This window comes from Callospermophilus lateralis, unplaced genomic scaffold (genome assembly GCF_048772815.1).
Source record: "Callospermophilus lateralis isolate mCalLat2 unplaced genomic scaffold, mCalLat2.hap1 Scaffold_408, whole genome shotgun sequence".
NCBI lineage: Eukaryota > Metazoa > Chordata > Mammalia > Rodentia > Sciuridae > Callospermophilus > Callospermophilus lateralis.
Window position 1 is genome coordinate 133,008 of NW_027514360.1, and position 23,195 is coordinate 156,202.

The following is a 23,195-nucleotide window of genomic DNA, read 5'->3' on the forward strand; positions in this document are numbered from 1 at the left end:
TTACTAATGGCAGCATATAAACCTACAAAAAAATCTTAACCTCTTAAATCTTTATAAGAAACAATTTCTTAAATTGAAGGGTCAGGCCCAAGTTTCAAAAATTTCCTCTTTTTTAAATATTAAAATCCATTTTAACTAAGTCTTTTGTGTTTAGTTGACATATGAGTACCTATAGTTATTTTAAAATATGTACACAGTGTGTAAGAATCAGAGCAGGGAAATTGGAATACTTAGCACTTCAAACACAGATTGGTTGTGCTGCAAATGATGTCTAAGTTATTTTTGCTAGACAATAGATTGTAGTTCTGTGTTGATACAGAAACACATTCATAATATCTACATTTTTATATTCATCAAGAATCAACATTTAGCCATAAGCAGATATCACTTTGAGTATTCCTTTGAAGACTCTTTATACAGATATCTTGCTTGATACTTACTTCTTCTGCTTTCTCCTTTCCATATTGATCCAGTTGTTCTTTTAAATGATTAGTTTCATTGATTAACTCCAAATATTTGTTTTCCAGCATGAGACGATACCTGTCATTCCGAGCTTGAAGTTTTTTTATAACATCATAAAATTGAGTTTGGACATTAATAACTCCATCTATTCTATTGTCACCTTTGTTCCGATAGTCATGCAATTGGTCGTCATGCAATTGTTCTTCATGCAATATAGTTTCTCTTTGTAGTTTAGATACCTTCTCTTTAGAAACTTCCTGCTTTCTGAGGTGTTCATTCCTTTTTCTTTGTTCATTTTGATACCTGTGTTCCATTTCCTTCCGTTGGCACTGTCTTTGTATTAGGTGTCTGTTTACCTGATCTGTAGCCAAAGTCATTACTCTTGACTGATAAAACTTGTTTTCTTGGTTACTTACTTTTACTTCAGACTTTGAAACCTGTTGGGAAGGAATCTCACTACTAACGTTTAGGTTAGATACATCAATATTCTTTTCTTCCTGTGAACTAAAGTCTTTATCTCTGCCTCTCTGGAAAGCAAGTTCTAGATTTCCTTTTGGTGTTGGACTTTCACTTTGATGGGGTGGCGCAGGACCAGATCTGGCAGGGTGAGATTTGACATCTGTTTCTGGTCTTTCTGTGCTTTGTTTTTCACTCTCAGGTGTGAAATTTTGCAATGTACTCTCAACTTTCCAAATATCCAACTGTTCATTGTCCTGGAATATTTCCATAAGTGTTTCCTCATTCAATTTTTGTGTCCATGGAAGGCTGGTATTCTTTTCTCTTAAAATTTCAGTATTCTCAAAGCACTTCTTTTCCTGGTTCTGATATTTTACTGTGTCCATTCCCAGTCTCTTCACAGAGACCTCATCCTTCTTCTTGTGATATTTATGCAATAGCTTGTTCTCTGTCCCATCACTAGGAGAAACCTAAATAAAACCAAGGATACATTTAGCTAGCACTCAATAAAATGATGTTTCATAATTTTCACTGAAATTAAAGAAAAACCTGTATATTTATATGGTGAAAGGGTTTCAATAAATAGATACCCACTGCAGAAAAAGTAGATGTAAACTTCTGAGCTTATAAAAATATAAATTCCCAAGAGTTCAAAAGTTAATTCAAGAAGATGGATCTATGAGAGTAAAAGAAAATTACAATTTAAAGAATGTAAGAACTGCCAGGTTCAGGGGCTCATGCTTGTAATAAGAGTGTCTCAGGAGACTGAGGCAGGAGGATCACAGGTTCAAAGCCAGTCTTCAGCAATTCAGTGAGACCCTGACTCATTCATAAATAAATAAATAAATAAATGGCTGAGGATGCATCTCAGTGGTTGAGCACCCTGGTTCAATTCCTGGTTATAAAAAAAGAAAAAAATTAAGGATTGAAAAAATCTGCATTATACCAGAATGAAAGAATAGATTAAGTGATTAGTTAGTTTGCCAATGTAAGAAAAAAAAAATAACTTTGCAGAACAGAAGAGAAGCGACAGAGAAAACCCCACACATATAGTTATCTAATACTAGACAAACACACTATAAAACATGCACTGGGGAAAGGAGAGGTTCATCAACCAATTGTGCTGGGAAAACTGAAAACCCATATGTCATAGGAGAAATTTAACCCCTATTTCTCAAAAACAAAGTGGATCAAGGACCTAGATAATAGATAAAAGACTCTAGACCTATTACAAGACTAGACAGGCCCAGTGCTCCATCTTGAATTTCTCAAAAAGACACTTAAAGTACAAGAAATAAAATAAAGAATCAATAAATGGGGTGGTATCTTTACAGCAAAGGAAACCATCAAGAATGTGAGTAGACACCCTATAGAATGGGAGAAAATCTTTGTCACTGACATGTCAGATAGAGCATTAATCTCCAGAATATATAAACAACTCGAAAAATAACTCACAAAAAATAACCCAATCAATAAATGAACAAAAAACTGAGCAAGCACTTCAAAGAAAAATATGTACAAACAGTTAACAAGTATATGAAAAAAATGTTCAACATCTCTAGCAATTAGAAAAATGAAAATTAAAACTACACTGAGATATAGAGAATACAAGTAACAATAAATGTTGGTGAGAATGTGGGGAAAAGATTCACTCATACATTGCACCAAGAAATTTTTCAGGAAATCAGTATATAGATTTCTCACAAAACCTGGAGTGGAACGACCATTTGACCCAGTTACTCTGCTCTTCAGTGTATACTAGAATGATACTATAATGACACAGACACATAAATATTTATAGCAGCTCTTCACAAAAGTTAAGCTGTGGAACCAACCTAGGTGCCTTTAAACACATGGAAGGATAAAGACAATGTGTCATATATACACAATGGATTCAGCCATGAAGAATGAAATTATGGCATTTGCTGGCAAATGAATGGAACTGAACACTATCATGACAAGTGAAATAATCCAGTTCTCCAAATCCAAAGTCTGAATATTCTCCTTAACATGTAGTTGCTAACACACATAAGGGTGGAGAATAAAAGAATAGAAGTTTGTTGGTTAGACAAAAGTAAATAAAGGGCTGAGAGGGGAGGGGAATATAGTAGAATGAATCTGACATTACATTCCTATGTTCACATATGAGTACATGACCAGAAAAACTCTACAATAGAAGAAGTTATATACTATGTATGTGTAATACATCAAAAGAACTCTATTGTAATGTATACCTAAAAACAATAAATAAAAATTAGAATTCACTATTTCTCATGTTGATCCACTTTTAGGATCATATGATCTACCCTTTAAACAGTTAAAAGTCCCAAATATTTTATTATGTACCTATCTGTTGGGATGGCTTCAGTGGCAAATAAAAGAACATTTAACTTTAAGAAGAATAAGTTTGCAATACACCTCATGTATTCAACCAGACCATAGTAAGAGCCTTAGCTCTACATCTACTGAGACATACAAAAGTTCTCCAAGGTCTTTTCCTAAAAATATTCCTAGCATATTCTGTTTTCTAACATTTTGTAGCTGGGAATGAGAATTGCACCTATTGATAAATGATAAATGCAGAAACAGCATTAAACACAAGATCTATATCAATGAACAATGTATCACAATTCTGAAAAGGAGCACAAGGCTAAAAGCATAGGCAAATTGCATGATTTTTCTCCAAGTCTTTTGCCTCTGCTTCTAGTGCACACCCACAAAGCCAGTTACATCTGTCCTATGAATGGATAAACACCAAAGAAGGCCTGTGTTTCAAAATACAAATGACAAATAAGGCAAAACGTGTAAGACTCTACTCAGAAAATCCTGAGATTTCTACTCAGTAGCATTTGTTTCATTTCAGTGAAGATTGAAACATGAGTCAATATAAAATAAAGGAAATAAACAGATCTTATGTATTAGGAACAAATACTTACCAGTGATTTATTTCTAAGAACATATTATGGTATGCTATTTTTTCCAAAGGTGTTTTGTACTGAAGTAGGAGATTACTTGAAGCAAAGTGTTTGTTTCTCTTCTCAAAAGTGAGAGAATGATTTACAAAACCAGAGTATTTGCTGGCCCCACTTTTCCTTCTTACATAACAGTGGGAGTAATAATGCATATTAATACAACAAGAGAGCAAAGTAACTTCCCCAAACTAGAAGATCTACTATTAGAAGCAAGGGTTTTGAGATCATAGAAAAATCATCAATTCCTCTGGAAAATATTAAAAGTCTTTTCTCTTTATAAGGCTACTCTGAAAGTCTTCATGGGACTGCTGCGGAGAAATACAGTTGAATTAAGAACATTACTTAATTCAATGGGACAAAAATTGCACCCCTAACCTCCAAAATATGTACATTATGGTTATAAATATATGGATTTAAAACCCTCTATACTTTCCCATGAATAATAGATTTACTGTTTAACTATGTTACACACACACACACACACACGCACACGCACACACACACTCTCACTCACTCATTTGAAAACAGAAGAAAATAATTCAGGAAACATTTCCTTTCTGCACATGTCTATCTCTTTTTGTTTGCAAAGATGTGTTACTCAAATTTCATATAGTAAATTCTGGCATTATGGTCTCATGAAAATTGTCTGTAGGTTTCATTTTGTTCTGCTAAAATCTACAAATTTATTTCAGCAAGGTTTTGGTTGTATATCAGAAGGGGACAGAAGTCTAAAAGCTTAATTTAAGAGTGGGACTTTCAAGATTAAAAAATAATTCCAAAAGGTAGATTTATTCTTTATGAGTAAATGTCTTACATTTCAATTGCACAAATGACAGATAAATTTGGGTGAGTTAAAACATTTCTTAAATGCAGACAGAAATGTAATTGTGAAACACCTTTAAAAAAATGTTTTAAATAGTTGCATAGCTATTTAGTTTGTATTTTAACATAAAACACCTAAATTTGTATTTATGTCAGCGATTAAACTAAACTTCTTCATTTAGAAAACCAATGATTAACAACTACCAGATGCTAAGTTTTGCTGTAACTAGTTTTGTCATAAATATCATCATTTAATTTTAGAGTCATATAACATTGTGGGTTTTTTTTTTCTGGTTTGTCAGATCTTTTTTATTTATTTTTTTATTGCCAAATAATGAACATTGTGTTTTAAATCAAAATAATATACCCATGCTTTGGGAAACAGCAGACTGCATCTAAATGGAGGTGATATAAGTCTGTGTTTCTGGCATTGTGGGAGATGTCTGAAGTGTGTGGAAGTACACACACATGATGACTGCATGTTGGTGAAATTGCCAAACAGCACATTCCTCAGACCACATTGCCATCATTAAGTGAAACATGGCCACATACAATAAGTTAAAGGGATTTTATAAATAATTCAAATAAAATACAGTAAAAATTTGAAACTTTACTGAATGTTCATTTACCTGATTTAAATGATTTCTTGCAGTCTCCAATTCTTTATCTATTGTACAAACAGAGATTTCAGCTTGCTTTCTCACTTGATCCTCTTTGTTATATTCTGTTTCTTTTTCTTTTAATGGGTTCTTATTTTTTTCATGTAACATATCATCATTTTTTCTCTTCACCTCATCTTCTTTTAAGGTATATCTGAAGTTAATATGGATGTCTTTTAATTGATTTTTGCCAAAAACCAAAAATGTATTTTTATGTTCTGGCTCTTTGTATGCTGATTTAGTATCTTAATAAAAATTCTATGTTCTCTGAAGCTTTTCTAGTTTAACATTTTAAATTTCTCCTTTAATCTTATGTAAAACATACATAATTGAAAGTCAATAATAAAAGATTGTTTTGTTATTTGATAAGTTTCTGTTACTAGCAAATTTTTTAGATACCACAGAAAAGGAATTTAGAAATGATTTGGTAAATTGACAAGATCAAGGTAAATTTTTTTTGCACAATCATAGATCCTCCCCAGTTAAAAAGATAATTTCATGTCAAACAAGTTTTAAAGACATTGTTCATATACAAATTTATGAATTCAGTAGTAATATCATTTATCTTCATAAAATATGTCAGGTATACCTATAATTGGCTTACAGTGTAACAGCATATTCAGATATCCTTTTTTCAATATGTGTCTTTTGGGGTTGGGGCTGTAGCAGAGTGGTAGAGTGTTTGCCTAGCAAGGGTAAGGTGCTAGATTCAATCCTTAGCACCACATATAAATAAAATAAAGATATAAAAAATATGTATCTTTCATATTACTATAACCCCGAATTGGGATAAATAATCTAATACCTGTTGTTTTACTTTTTATGTTTCTTTTATGGTAACACTCTTAACTTACCTTTTTGATCATTATGTATTTTACAAAAAACTCAAAATCCATTTTTGAACAAGTTGGGAACTAATATTTAATCCAATAATGAAGAATAATGTTCTTCAACAGAAGAGTGGATAAAAAAATATGATGTGTGTGTGTGCACACACATAATGGAATATAAGACACAACAAAAATAGATTTATGTCAACATATAGTCTACTGTCATGTATACCTAAAAAACATAAAAAGTATATGTCCTTTCAATATAGAAATATGAACAAATTTATGAATGAGAATGAATTTGAATAAAAATACTCTGTTTTCATTTCATTTTTTAATGAATGTTAATGTTAGAAGTGTAGTCAAGGGTCTAGCTCATCACTAGCACATCACACTAGTAACACAAAACCCAGAGTTTGATCCTGAAAATCAGCCTAAAAACTATAAATGTATAATAACATGTTTCAGGGCAGTGAAAAATACCTCACTGGTGGAATACAAACTTTCTTGAGAGAAATTTATAAATCCTGCAATCTTTTTAAAGTTTCACAACTTTAACCAAATAACTCTATATTGAATTTTTTTTTCAAAAGTAAACAGAAATATAGAAAGTTATTTTTTTTCTTTTCTTCTCATCCCCAACTTTGGTACCAGGGATTGAACCCACAAAAGCTAAATCCCTTAGCTACATCACAAGGTCTTTTTCATTTTTTTTTTTTTTTTTGAGACAGGGTCTCATTAATTTGCTTAGGACATTGCTGCTATGTTGATGAGGATTATTTTGAACTTTTGATCCTCCTATCTCAGTTTCCCAAGCTGCTGGAATTATAGGCACATGCCATGGTATCTGAGTAGGAAATGATTTTTTTATAAATGATATTTCTTGAAATATTAATTGTAATAAACAGTTAAAAAATATAAACAAATAACAATCCCAAATTATGTTTGTTAAATAAATAGGTTACTAGCAGATGGGGTTCCATAGAGCCATTAAAATTGTGATGGGGAAAAATATGAACTTATTTTTTAGAAGTAATCACATTTAATAATATGCTATCATATTTGTAAGAATTTTATAATTTATTCACGTTTTCTCCCTTGCAAAGTGCTAACAGATGAGGCAGTAGTTAAAAAAAAAAATTGCCCTTCTTATTTTACTGGATTAAAGGAAAAGATTCCACTCCTTCTTTCAATCTAGGATATAATACCTCAAATTGTGGAGTTGTTGTTTGAATTCTATATTTTCTTGCTTAAACTCTGATACCCTCTGTTTTAGATCATGAATCTCATTTTCCAGTTGTGCATTTTTTTTAACATGTAGTGAACACTGTGTGCAGTGACTTTTTTTGCTCTTTATTATTCTTTGAAGTAATAGAACTGCTTTCTGGGTTTTCGACAGGCTAACAGAATCTGTCAGAAAAAAGAAGATAGAAATAAAATATGTGACTAATTTAAATATATGAATGCTGTATATTTCACATGCATTATTTATACACTAAAGCAATGAGTGCATAAAACACGTGACACAATATGAGGAACTCTGAAGATATAGCAGATGAGATTAGACCCCTATTTTTCTTTAGCTTAAAGTCTAATGGAGAAGACAGACACACAAAAAAGTTCATTATAATTTTAGACAGATGATATTAGAAAAGAGGTTTGTGATCTAATACATAAATCTGATCTATAGAAAAGGTTCCCTGAGGAAAATAAAAATACACTAAGAAATGAACAGAAAGCAGGTAGACTGTGAAGAACATTATTCTTTCCAACATAAAAATTGAAGTTTTCCAACTCCCCTGTGGTCTATACTTGTCTTGTACAGAAACTAAGAGAGACACTCCCACTATAACCTGCTGCTGAACTTCGGTCTTGAGAGAGACAACTCTTTATCTTTCTTTCTTTTTCTTTATTCCCTGTTTACTAGGTTCATTTCTCCCAGTACTAGAATATATCAGCACTCATGTTATAAATCAATATTCTATCCAAAGAACTGTGTAGAATATGTTCTCTTACCATGAACATGTCCATCTTCTTTCTCTTTTGCTTTATGATGTTTCTCTCCAGATGAGTGAGAAACAAACATCGGTGGATGATCCTCAGAAAATACCTGCAAAATAAAGGACCCCAATGAGCTGCATGAAGACTTCACTATCACTCTTTTAGACATCACCCAAATTTTGGTCTTGAAAGCAGCTAACTAACATGTAGATAACTACAGACTGAGCAGTCATACCTTCCACAGGGTGTCTTAGCATTGTGCTCCAGATGAAGCTGAACACTTATCTTCCAATGGCTCCTGATTTGGTAAAAGCATGGTGGATTTCATAGAAAAGGCATTCCTTGACAACATGCTAACAAAGGTGTATACACCCCAAAGGACAGGAGGAATGATATTCATTGTAACTCATCCGACTTTGCATTCACCATCATCTGTGAGAAGGCTTTCAAGTCTTATTTTAAGGAATTTTGGGGAGTATGTTTCATATTAAATAGGATTACACTTTTTAAACAATGAACTAAGTTTTTGTTTGAAAATATGAGACTTAGGTGTTCAGTTGGGGATTTGACACTGAGATATGGCCCCTGCCCAGGATACACCCCAAAGGGAAAGCTGTAAACCCAAGGACCTACATGTCAGCCAAATAAAATAAATCTAGATGTGTGCTAAATCTCACACCAGGAATGTTGGCAATGTGAGAAAAAAGATGAGACAGCATCTCTAAATTCCATCATTGCCCCATTAATGCACACAAATACATTTCTTTAATATACTAAGACATTTTGATAAAATTATTCAACATATTGACTGAATTTTCTGCAAGGATGAGAAACAAAATGAAAAGGTCACTACAGAAAAAAATTGTTTAATACACGTAAAAAGACAAAAATTGGGTCAACATACTTTATACACAACCAGAGGTATAAAAAATTGTGTTATATATGTGTAATAAGAATTATAATGCATTCTGCTGTCATTTATTTTTTTTTAAAAAATCAATAAAAAATTAAAAAAAAATAACAAATAAACATTAACCAGGATGTAAAGTTAAATTATATATATATATATATATATATATATATATATATATATATATATATATATATATATATATATTTTTTTTTCCCAACTTGTAGCAAATAACTACTAATTTTCACTAGAATTTTGAGCCTTTGCCAACATCACCCTTTCACATGAATGCAGTCTGTGACCATTACCATTCATAACCCAGGTGGTTATTCGTCAGTCTCAAATTTAGTCTCAACATTTCATTTTTCAAAATGTTTATGCAAGTGGAAGCACAAGCAACATTTAGAATTGTTTTGCCTCCATTACATAGTAAATTTAGCTATGGGTTGACAGGAATACTAATACTATTTTCAGATTCTAACCAGTTCAGAGTGGTTTTAGATGTTATTAGTAATATATAATTCCTGGATTCCAAAAGACTATTTAAATGGTATTTTCATTTGGCCTCCTTTACTTTCTTCAAGGAAGAAAAACAAGAGGAAACAGGAAGAAATGCTTTATATGTTGACATACCTGAGACTGGGTACACTGACCGTCATCAAAACTTTTGTGCTCTTCCTCTGAAGTCATGTCAAAATGGGTCTCTGCTGATAAATGAATACATTTACTCACATTCCTTAGAACTGCATTAGAAAGAGTGAACATCAATCCAAATAGAAAAGTATAATTGTAACACCAAAACAACTTAATATTCCCAAATATGATTTTCAATTAAGTTTAATATTTGGTGAATAATTACTGGTTTCAACTTTCCACAGTTTTTCTTTTTTCTTTTTCTTTCTCTGTGTATACACCTTGGGAGTGGACCCACAAACTTATGATTTTTGTCAAATACTCTACCACTTAGTTCTATCCCATGGCCACTTTAATTGGCAACTGGAGTCCTCTGAGTGGACTGAATACAGCCATCCTTCAAGGCTTGGACTTCCAAGTAGTTGTGAATAAAGATGTACCCATTTGCACCCAACAAACATTGATTTCTCAGGGAGTAGTTTTTCTTGATCCAAATCCTCAAAACACACCTTATAGAGACATGACAGGATACAAGGTTCAGTGCAAACCATATTGCCAAGATTTGACTACTCAAGATCAATGAAATTTGCTCAGAAACAAGCTTGAAAATCCACATTGAAAGAAGGGCTGATTCTGGGAAAATGTTGGTATAGAGTAAGCTGCATTCTAAGCTACACTATTGCATGGAGACCAAAGAGTTGGTGAAGAGCTTCTCAGCGAAGTGAGTGAAAGAGGGATTTTATTCAAATCCCTAAAAATTCTGAACACTGAAAAGGTCCAGAGATTCAGTAATCTGTGTAACATAAACAAAAAAAGCCTACAACCTGCATGCAAATATCAGAGCAGATCTGCCTCAGACAAATGGGGAGACAGAAGAGGAAGTTGCATTCTGAGTTGTACCATGATGTGCCCTGCTAAAGAGAAACCTGAGATCAAAAATATTGCTTAAACTGATCTGACCAAAAGGTGCACTATGCACTGGTGCTTAAAAAGCATGCTCTTCTCTCAATGGGTGATGAGAGTGCTGAAGCCGTAGCCATCCTCGGAAAGAGTGCAACAGTGGTTTCTTTGATTCAGTTCCTCTAAACAACACACACACACACACACACACACACACACACACACACACACACACGAGGATCCTGGAAGTGCCTATCAAGGGACCTAGGTTGTGCCTGATGGAAGGTAGAAAAAACTGGTGCAGGCTAGACTAAACCTGTGTGACTCCAGTGAGAAGGGCAAAGGGGAACCTATGTGTCTGGAAGCTAATGTGACCAGCTGAAGTGTCAGAGAAAATGAACTAAGAAAGCAGAGAAAATGTGCCCCCAGGGATGGTGTTTTTTCTGGCTACTCACCCCACAAAAAGACAGGTGAGAGGTGAGTAGCCAGAGAGCAGAAGATGGTGAGAGCATGAATTGCTGTAGGCCCACACAGAGAAAAGTATCAAATAGGTCAGGATTTGTCTCAGAATAAAGGGATAGGTGAGGCCTAATGCCAGAGGACAGTTGAGGCAGAGGAAAGGTATAAAGATATGGAATGAGGCTTGCTCATGTCAGGAAATATTTCTAAGAAATTTCAGAAGGTTGACCTTTCACATTCTAAAGAGGTGCTTATGGTGACATTTGCATGGTAGCTAGTTCACTCCAAAGGCTGGAAATAGGGAGAATTTAAAAGTATGATAGGGAGGGGAAACAATTCAGAATTGAGGGGATATTCCCAGAAACACAGAGGCGAGATCATTTTCTGTGACTACTGATGACATTGTGAGGAAAATCCTCCCACCTCTTTGGGAAAACCACCTTACATGTGAGAACACTGGTAGCATTTCAAGTGTTTTAACATTGTGTTCCCTGGATTGTTGTAAAGCAAAACTTACCCAATTTGACTGTCTTTTCTTTCACCTTGCCTAATCCTGTCCTTGGAAGGGCCTCTTTTATTGTGATGGGATCGGTGCACTTAGAAAGAAGACAGTAAATAAAGAGTGTATTTTTCAATGACTACAAAGTTAATAATTTAGAATAAATATAGAAATTTAATTACCTTTCTGAAATCAGATGAATCCCTAGAGGCTGAAAAACAAAAGGGGTATATAATCAAGCAAAGGTGAAGAGGACAAAACAACTCATACATTACAGATGCCTCCACATACAGCTGAGGTCCATGGTTCAGCTGTGCTAAAAATTATGCTATCTCCTGGGTTTCTGTGCTGGCTGGTTTGGCTGACAACAATCATGTGACTAAAATATGCCAAAGGAATTTTGTGAATAAGTTTTGTGAAACATGCTGTTCATTTCACAAACCTGAGAGTATTTGTCCAATGACCATAAATAAAAGAGAAAAGGGAACATATACCAATGCAAAGATTGATGGAGAATCCAACAATCCTCTAGTGGAGAAGCAAAGAAGGTTCCTAAGAGAGTCAATGGCAAAGGTGAAGTCAAAACAAAAACAAGCCATAGAACCTATCTTATGGAAATACTATTGAAAAGATTTAATCTTTATAATTTTAAGTATGTATATATTTACTGCATTTGTCCTTTCATTTTTGTTTAGGAAGGCCAAAGCTGTGTTCAGATCCCAGGGAAATGTTAGGTTCATTTCTCAATAAAGATATCTGAAGGAGTCAGTTGAAATACATACTTTGACTCTGAAAGCTATGACACCTATTGTTTGTTTCTTATATTCAGGTGGGATGCTGGTTCCTCTTGTGCATCCTCTATTCCTGTATTCTCTGGTTTAAATGAATTAGATTTTCATGATCCCCTTGTGTGAGAACAGATAGTTTCCACATCTAAGAAATAAGGTTTGATTGGTTTAAACTTTTGAGACATAAAAATTTAAAGGGAAAGTTGAAATGGAAGAGCATAGCTTTATCTGATAACAATAATATATTATTACACACACAAACACATGCATATATGACAAAGATTTTGGGTATTCAAAGAGTAAACTGTATAAAGATTTCTGTTTACAAATGAGTTTGGTTTGGTTGACTTGCCAGTGTTTTAAGTGTATTCATAAAAGGCCAGGCCAATCAAAAAATTATAATTAGCTTTTGACAGATGAGGATGTAGCTCAGTAATGAAGTGAATTTCTAGAATGCCCATGGTCAAAATTTTATTTTCAGGCAAATAGGAAAGAAATACAGAAAGTAATTATGTAAGGAAAAAAGACAGGGAGGGAGGGAAGGGAGTAGGAAGGAAGGAAGGAAGGAAGGAAGAAAGGAAAAAGGAGAAAGAGCAGAGCTATCATTAAAAACCATAAATGATTCTGAAATGTAATTTTGCTCCTCAGAATGACTCAATTTAAACCACAGGAAGCAGTATGTCTGATAGGTATGGAGAAAAGATGATCATGGCTGGAATCTTTCCCCAACTTACAAGACCCTCATGATTCAAATGATGGACAAGTTACAATCTCTCACATATTGTAAAAGATAGATATACTGATAGCCCCTGAATTGCATGCTCTCAGTTTCTCCATCATTCCCTCCAAGATTACCCAGCTAACTTATTTTGTTTCTTCCACATTTCTCCTTCCCAGGAACTTTTCAAAAGCAACATCGTGATCTCTGGTCTTGATTCTTTATATTTTCCATTTTGTCTATGAATTATCCCCACTCTTTCTTTTTCTTTTCTTTTTTTCAGTTGTAGAGGGACACATCATCTTTTCTTTCTTTCTTTCTTTCTCTCTCTCTCTCTCTCTCTCTCTCTCTCTCTCTCTCTCTTTCTTTCTTTCTTTCTTTCATTTATGTATTTATTTATATGTGTTGCTGAGGATAGAACCCAGTGCCTCACGCATGCAAGGCAAGCACTCTACCACTGAGCTACAACCCCAGTTCACCACTCTTTCTTAATTCCCAATTTAAGGATTAGACCTAAGAAATATAAATTCTATACTTTGAGTTCTTATCACTTGCCAAGAGACAAGATCAGAAGAAAAACAAGATGTATGCAATAACTTTATTACATTTGATGTTCCAGTGGCTCTGCATTTAGTTTGGCTAAAAGGAAATCCTTTGCTGATGTCTTTACATGGTGGCCGGCAGATAGTGATTATTGGAATTACCTTACATGGAAGAAAACATAGATGTGCAGGCCAGGTAAGTCAGAGTATGCATTTTGAATTGGGTTCCCCACAGATGATCTATTAGAGTCTGACAGTCTGGGTCTGCACTTAGTCTGCTTCTCATTTCCCTGCCTTCAAATGCCTTACAATAATAGAGCCAGGTTTCCACCCAATGATATTCCCAAACCTGAAGGATGAGAAGAAGTCCTTTCTCCTTCATTTGCTCACTGTATTCTCTCTGCTTTTCTCAATGTCTATTCTCCCTTCTCCTTTCCAAATTGTCCAAAGAATATTTTAAAAACCTATGAATTTAGGTATCAGTCCATAACAATTTGCACATTTTTCCACTTCCCATACTGCTGTGTCTGCCATCTGTGCTTCATCCCAGGTAGTGGCAAGAATGTCTATGATATAGGTATTTTTATTTTTTATTTGATTTAATTACAATATTGTTTTATATAAATTTATGACCAGACACATGGATTTATGAACATTTCACTTAAAAAGAAAAAAAAAACTTCCTTTCTTCATGATCAGTTCTTCACATTTCAATTCCTTTCTAATGACAACTCAGAAATGAGTGGTGAGAAAAAATATTAATACCTTGAGTCATTTGCACAACTGGAAACTCCCATTTTCTTTCCACATGTTGAACAGGTGGTCTTTTTATTCTGGTAAATGACTGAAATTTACCTGCCTTCATTGTTTCTTATTCCTTCATTTACTTGCTGCACTCACTCTCTCTGCCTTTCCCAATGTGTATTCACCATTATCTTCTCTATTTCACAATTTCCAACTCCCCTATGATCTATGCATGTCTTGTATAGAAACTAAGAGGGACACTCCCACTATAACCTGCTGCTGGACTTGGTCTTAAGAGAGACAACTCATTATCTTTCTCACTTTTTCATTATTACCTGTTTACTAGGTTCATTTTTCCAAGTATTAGAATAAATCAGCACTCATGTTAGAAATCAATATTCTGTCCAAAGAACTGTGTAGAGTATGTAGTTCTTACCATGGACGTGTCCATCTGCTTTCTCTTTTGCTATATAATGTTTCTCTCCAGATGAGTGAGAAATGCACATCTGTGGACCACCCTCAGAAAATACCTGCTAAATAAAGGACCCCAATGAGCTGCATGAAAACTTCACTATCACTATTTCAGACATCACCCAAATTTTGGTCTTGAAAGCAGCTAACTAAAATGTAGATAAGTACAGTCATTTTTCCACAGGGCAACCTAGAATTTGTGCTTCAGATGAAGCTAACTCTTGTCTTCCAATGGCTCCTGATTTGGTAAAAGCAGGATGGATATCATAGAAAAGGTATTCCCTGAAAATTTAATAACATGAATGCATGTATTCTAAGAGTGTAAACAAACATATATCACAACCCCACAAGATGAGAATGCATTAAATACTTAATTAAACATTCTTGAGAAATATAATTAATATGATGTTGCATTACATGTTTTAAATAACAGACTTATGAGACTCAGTGTGATAAGAGTTCTGGAATTATGTGATGTTGAGCTGGAATAAGACTTTGTTGGACTTGCCTCATTTTGGTCATCACAGTCTCGCAGGATCTAAGGAGCTTATAGTAAGTGTTTCACTGAGAGAAAATCCAGTTTAATAAAATGACAAAGTAGGGTGAAGAAATATTTCTATTGTACTGTTAGAAAGCAACACACAGGATCTGGGTAGAGTAAACAACAAGTTCCTCTGAGAGAGAACTAAAAAGTACATCAATGAAGAAAAATGACAGCACAAAAATGTACAGCACTTCCTGACCATTTTTCAGAGCTTGAGTCATATTGGCTCCTGTGTGCATTCTGGATGAAAAAAGAGCAGCTATGGAAAAAAAGAAAACCTGGAGAGACACTGTAGAGAGCCTCAGACCAAATGAAACTTGGAACTTTGGCTTTTAGAATAGTAAATGAATTCAAGGATTTCACCAGCTGTCCATGGGCTGGGTGTGTGAGCTATGCACATTTGAGTGTATGAGAAAAACTGGTCTGAAATTGCTGTCTGATTAGGATCTGCATGTATGTGTGTCTTTTCACTCACTCTGCCTATGATACCCAAAGAGCACCTGAGATGGGTGTGATTTTCCATGTTTATATGTAACTAAAACTGAGCCACTGGGAAGGACCATCTTTTACCATAAATGTACTCAATGACCATCACAACTATATATGTTCATTAATTAAATGGTTATTTGCAAAACCACTAATTTTAACTTCTTCATCATTTTCAGGGATTAAAAAAAATGGAAACCCAAATAATATTCAGAAAAACTTCTGCCCGAATCACAAGAATAATATTTATCTATATATTATCCTGAATTTTAATGCTATTTTCAGATTCATAACCAGTTAAATTCTATTAGGTTTGAATATTAAATTATCACCTTTAGATTTCAAACCACTGTTAGGAAAGGGAATCAAATTTGCCCGTATTGACTTTCTTAAAATAAGGAATACAGTAAGAAATGAGAAGTTTTAAAAATATATATGAGTGAACACACCTGTGGCTGCTTACTTTTGGTGTCATCAAGACCTTCCTCCTCTTCTTCAGATGATGAGAACCAAAGTGGTTCAGCTGAAAAATGTATGTAGATTTACGTAAACTACTTAGAACATTTAGAGAGAATGACAGTCTGCCAAAAAATAAAAAGTAATAATAAGCTTGAATTTTAGGTGATATTACCTCTTTAACTGTTTATTGGTGGGGGTATACTTGTGTGTACTCAGTGATTTAACCCTAGAACATTGCAACATTGGCAAGAGCTCTGCCAGAGTTGTATATTTGTTTATTTTTGGAAACTGGGTCTCTCTAAAGTGTTTGTTCTGGCCTGAGACTTGCCATGCTCTTGTCTCAATCTCCCAATAGCTGTGTTTAGAGGTGATCCACTGTACCCAGCAAAGAATTTTTTTCAGGGAATGTTTTTAGTGGAATAAAACTTCAACAGTCTACCTGAGGAGACACTATGTATCACCAGGTTTAAGAAAACAAGAATATCTCAAAGGTATATCCACTCAAGATGAATGAAAATTTGCCAGAATTAAATTTTAAAAACACTATAGAAATGTGGGGATACACATAATTTGCTATTCTCTTCCCCATAACATTAACTTTTAAAACAACTATTCATTAGCAGTCATTTCCACAGTGACTTAGACTCTTTCTACTGTTATCAATGAATATCTTGCATATGCAATGTTTTTCTATAATACTCTAAAAAATGTGTTCTTCTGTAAGACTTAGTCTGCTCAGTCCTGCATGATTACCAATCTCCTTGTCATAAACTGTTTTTACCCCCTTGAGGTATCTCAGCATTTCAGCCACTGTTCAACTGGATATCAACCAGTTGACTTGTAAATTACTCCTTCTCCTGTCTAGTCCTTTGGCTCCTGAACTTGAAAAGACCTCTTTTACATCACCTTAGCATCAACAGTTTATTTGAACCAAGAATTAATATGTTCCCTATGAGAATAGAGTAAAAAGGTGCCAGGAATAGTGGCTTTCCTAGAGCTAGAATTCAGCAGAGACTAAAGGAATGAGGTTACCAGTCAGAGGTAGAAAATGGGGAAAGCTTAAAAAGCTGTAGCTACACACAGACTGAAGCATTAAATGGGTCAGTATTTGTCTAAAAATATAGGGATTGGTGAGGAGCCATCCAGATGACAGTAAAATTAAGAAAAAGGATAAAGTGTTAGGCTTAACTCATGAAAGATTTCTGGGTAATTTTAAAAGCTGGCCTTTTATCTTCTAAAGAGGTTCATAATCACATTTGCATTTTAGCTAGATGGCTCCTAATGCTGAAGATAGGATGAGTATGGAGAGCATATGCATGAGCAGAAATGAATAAGAAGATGGCAGGAGTGACAAATGGAAGGAAGCAGGCCAGAATGGAAAAAATTTTCCATGAAAAATAGAGGATATATCATTTCCTGGGACCAGTGTAGAATGAAGTTTCATTAAGTAATAAAGGACAAAGCTGGATGTCTGGAATAAGAGCTCTGTACTGTTACACAAGGTTTCAAATGACATGTAGAATAAAACACACCAGCTGTTTAAGTTCTTTGGGTTTACCATGTAATATTTGCATTTCTCATTTTTAAAATTCTCCCAATTTGTACTCTAATTTGTAGATGTATTAGAAGTCATAATCTTTCCAAGGAATGTTTTAAATCAGGCCATCATCAATGTGCATCTGCTTATTTTTTCTTTTTCTTTTTCTTTTTGGTTGTTGTTGTCTATAGTCTTTTCTCATTCTTCATTTCTGAATTCTTCTCTCCCCTTTTCTTATGTCCCAACTTTCCTCTAATTTAAGCAGGTCTGGAAATGGACCTAATAACTCAGCTCCTCTAGGACAACTCCAACTTACCCTGTGGTTGCAACTTGATAAGATACACTATTTCAACTCCCATACTATTTATTATTTTCATTTCTTCCACTATTAAATCACACTAGTGCTCATGTTTTAAACATGCATTATATCCAATGATTTTATAATGAGTGGTTCTTACCTTCTGTATGTCCATTTATACCATCTTTTTCTCTTTGATGTGCATCACCAAATGAATGACAAACACTATTCTGAGGAAGAATCTGAGAGAGAGTCATCTGGTAAAATTATATCACCAATGAATTATATGAAGATTGCCTAATCAGTATTCTAAGGAGACACCTAATTTTCCATATTTGAAATAAATTAGATTTAAAAACTAGAGAAGTACACATTAAAAATTGAAATACTTTATATCACAGTGGTATATATACTCTGCAAATCAGCCAAATATTATATTGATTTGTCTACTAACTCTATAAAACCAGGATAGAAGGACAATAGAGAACTATCAACACGAGGGCTAGGGTTGTGGATCAGTGGCAGAGTGCTTCCATGCATGTGTGAGGAACTGGGTTCAAGTCTCAGCACTGCATATAAATGAATAAAACAAAAGTCCATTGACAGCTAAAAGAAGAGAGGGGGGAGGGAGGGAGGGGGGGAGGGAGGGAGAGAGAGGGAGAGAGAGAGAGAGAGAGAGAGAGAGAGAGAGAGAGAGAGAGAGAGAACTACCAATAGTACACTAACTGATGTGCATATTTCTATCAGGAAGTAACTTCATTACACCGACCACTACTCATAAATTACTACTAAAAATAAGAGGACCTTCTACCCATATATAACATATATATTATATAACATGTATAAAGTTTAAGTTGTTTACACACACACATATATATATATGTATATACACATTTGCTACACATCATTAAACATTTAAAACATTCTAATTATAAGCTTTTCCTGTTGAGACTGAATTATGTCACATCAAGTAGAAAAGAAGTCTTGTTCCCACTGTTTTATTCTGGGAAGCAAGGGCTTACAGAAATCTAAATTTCTTTTGGTGAAACTTTTACTGATAGGAAAACTAGTTTAATAAAACGATAAACTGGTTTTAAAAAAAGTTTTCTTTCTTTTCCAATACAGTTTCCACACAAGAAAAAATTACAAAATATTATACTATGGTAAAAAACATATATGTAGATGCGTACAGTGGTTACTGACTGCACCCTGAATTTGAGTCAAATCAACTAGTGTATGTTTGGCAAACCTGAGTAAGGGCATGCAGTGGAGTGCAATTACAGAGAGCCAATGAACAGATTAGACCAAAAAATATGTTTTTTAGAGTAATAAAATAGTTAATAAAATAATTTAACTACAGCAGTTTTCAGGGAAAAACTGGCTAGGTGAAAGCTCTTCTCTGGTAGGCTCACACCCTCTATAATCTTAAAAAAAATTGTATTTTAACTTCCAGTAATGAGTTTCATCAAGTTGGATTCTGCCTGAGATGTCAATGGAGGACAGGTGCACTGCAGATTCTTCTCAGCAGATTCAGAGTGCTTACTGAAGAAACTTCTTTCCTGGGGGTCCTTTTTCTAGACTTTCTTGATGGTTGATCAGAAACCCTGGCCTTTATGTTCTTATATTTCCAGGACCCAACAAGGACATGAATTTGGCAGGTCAAGAGTCATCAACAACACAAGTCAGGCTCTATCAACAAAAGAAACTGAGACACAGATCTCTAAGGAGCTCTGGAAAGCTGTAGTCATGGTTACATGGTCATCCAAGGGATAGAAACTGAGGTGAGTTTCAATTAAATGTGCCTGTAGGAATTATGTAAAAGAAGACAGTCAGAATTGGTTCTGGTAAAAAAAAAACAACAACAACAACTTGCTGCTACCATCGACAGAGAGGAGAGCCGATCTCCAGAGTCTGGCTATCTCACTGTGCTTAGAGGCATGTGAAGGAAGAACCCCCACTTCTTCAACTGAAGCAATTATAGTCATTTCCTTGGTGATTCACCAAGGGGGTTCCCTCTTTAGAAAGGTCCCATTGCTGGAACTCTGTCTTTGAGATATCAGGGTCTCCTGTATGTTTTATCTCCAAGATCCAGGGACTGCCTCTATTTACTGGAATTGTGGATACCCACCCTTTTGGTCCAGATTAACAGAGATATGTTGAAAACTCTGATCAGCAGGAAGTATGGTGTGCTGGTTGGCTGCATTATAGAATGGAGGGCAGTGGGGACATCTCCCTTTCAAAACTGGTGTTTTGAGATTAGTAAAAGAAAAGAAGATGAGTTGCATGTGATTTTGTGGGGCATAACATTTTTGGAATGCTTTGAAAAGCTTGTTTCCTGCATCTCCCCCAACCAAGCACAGACCTTCATTTAGTTCATCTCTACCATGCTTAGAGGAAGTGAAACCAACCACAGAGACTTGAAGTCTTGCATGACCTTGAGCTCACTGAAAGAAGTGTGGAATTGGGATTTTCAGCACAGACTGACCCACAGGCTCCATGTCTTAGAATTTTGTTCATAGCTCCTACTCTAACCAGAGCCCTATACTCAGGTACATAAAAAACCAATACTGTGATTGATTTACCTCTTCATATAAAAATGATTCTACAGAACTTCCTGGTAGGCACAAAGAAAACTTTTCAACATTCAAGACTCCACAACTAGTACTGACTTGTTGAGGCTAGAATTGAGAAGAAACAAGTAGAACTATAGTTGCTCCCCAGAAACACCCCCAGAATGGTTAATCTTAAAAGTAGAAGTTGGGGAAGAAACTGTCTATATTTGAATTACATCAGATGAGGAAATCATACTTTTCTTGTCACTGAATCTTTAAATGACATTTTTTTAATCATTCGTTTTTCACTTTCTAACATACATGATCTTTTGTTTAATTTTCTTTGTACTTGTTTTCTTATTTTTCATTTGTATTTGCATTAATTTTCTTTTTTCAATTTTTCTTCTTCTTTTTTCTGGGTATTTTAGTATTAATTTTAGAATCACTCACAACTGAATGTTGGATATTGTTTACTCTTACCACTTCTTCATTGGTTACCTGAGTTGTAGAGATCATTTTTAAAAGTTTTTGCTTTGGTCTTAAGTCAACATGTTGCTTAGCTTCTAACTTTTAGATATTACTGGTGGCTATTCTTTCCTCTTAAATTACTTTGGATTAGTGGTCCCAGCACGTTTGTCAATGAGTTGGGGCTTTGAAAATAGAACATACACTCAGTTTGGGGAATATCTGAAGGGAAATCTGCTGAAGAAAATGGCCCACATATAAGAGAATAGAAATCTATTTGAATATCTGCACAAACCTCTGTATATTAAAAAAAGAAAATGAGAGTGCAAGGCACTAACACATTGCCCAAAGTGTTTAAATCCCTAATAACTTACTACACATACATTGATGTGTAGGACAGCAAAGAATTCAAACAATTTATTATGAAAACAATTTCAGAAATTAAAGGACTAAAACAAGAATTAATGAAGGAAATCCAAGTTTTGAAAGAATATCCTCAAAATGAGGAAAAAAGGTCAGAAAATTTGGAAATAATAAGTTTATTAAATCAAATAAAAGTCAAAATAAGAAGTACTGAAAATATACTACAACAGGTAGATGGAAAAATGTTAAGTCTTGAAGACAAGGTGGATGATGTAGAACTTTCCTAATGTAATAAAAATGAGAGACTTTAAAAAGAGAAAAAAAGTGTGTAACATTCGATTGGATAGAGAGAAATGATGGGAGGGGAGGGAAAGGAAAGGGGGGATACGAAAGGCAGCAGAATAGAATAGACATTATGATTGCTGTATGTATATAGGTGACTCTATGACCAGTGTGATTCTGCAATCTCTACCATCAGAAAAATGAGAAATTATACCCCAATTGATTCAAACGTTTGAATTACCAAGATCATTGTAATGTCATATGTATCTAATAAAATGTAATAATAAAAATAAATAAATAAATATCATGTATTTTGTCTGAGGAAAAAAAAGAATATCCAAGTATTCTAGAGCACCTTTAAAAGACCAATTGAGATTAAGGTCTTGAAGGAAGGAATGTATAGACAGACTAATGGCATAGAAACATATTCAATGAACTTGTACCAGAAAAAAAAAATATTTAATTGTGGAAACAAGAACATCAGAAAGCATTTAGAAGGCCAAATAGACAAGGCCAAAAAGAAACTGTCTACATTATATTTTGGTTAAAATGCCAAAATTCAGAACAAAGAAAGATTTTTATAAATTCAAGAGAGAAGCACCAAGTTATTGGTAAATGGCAATGCATCTGGATAACTCTAAGGGCCAGCAGGACATGTAATAATATATTTCAAGCATTAAAATAGAAATATTACAGTGGCACCCCCTCCTCCACAAAACCATCTTCATTAAGCTTCCCCAGAGACCCTCACCACAATTGTTCTTGTTTACAATGTATTAGCTAAGATCTCTACAAAATGACTCAAATGTTGTTATATACCCTATTTTCTGTTGATCTGCTCTGTCTTGAAAAAACTGAATTTATCCCTGGACCAAATGAATGTACTCTGCTTTTGTGGTATAATCTGTAAAATCCCTGACAGTTCTAAGAAATGAGACAATAGGTAACTTCTGAGAACTCACAGAAAAAAAAAAAAACTTTCATGTAGACCCCTGCAAAATGGATACTTCCAGGCTCCCATTTCCACACCACCGGGTATAAAGCTCAACAAATGTCTAGACTCAGCATTCATAGAGAGAATTTGTTTCAGGTGAAAGCCCCCTCTGGACAAGCTGCAGACAATAAACCTGCATTTTGCTAATTCTTCTGGTGTCCAGTCTTATCTGTCTTACTTCAGTACTGCCAGCCTACATTGTTATCTACATCAAAGTTATTCTTCAGAAATAAACACCTTTCAAGACAAGAATAAACTAAAATAAACTATGACAACTAACCTGCCAGTGTAGAAGATTCACTATGGAATTCTATATACACAAGAAGATTAAAATAAATCATGGGAGAAT

At 34.4% G+C, this 23,195-nt stretch overlaps 1 pseudogene; it reads right to left on the reverse strand.

Annotated features, from left to right (window-relative positions):
• Nucleotides 1–353: 353 nt before the first annotated feature.
• Nucleotides 354–23,195, reverse strand: part of LOC143386551 (teneurin-4-like) — a 183,576-nt pseudogene continuing 160,734 nt past the window's right edge.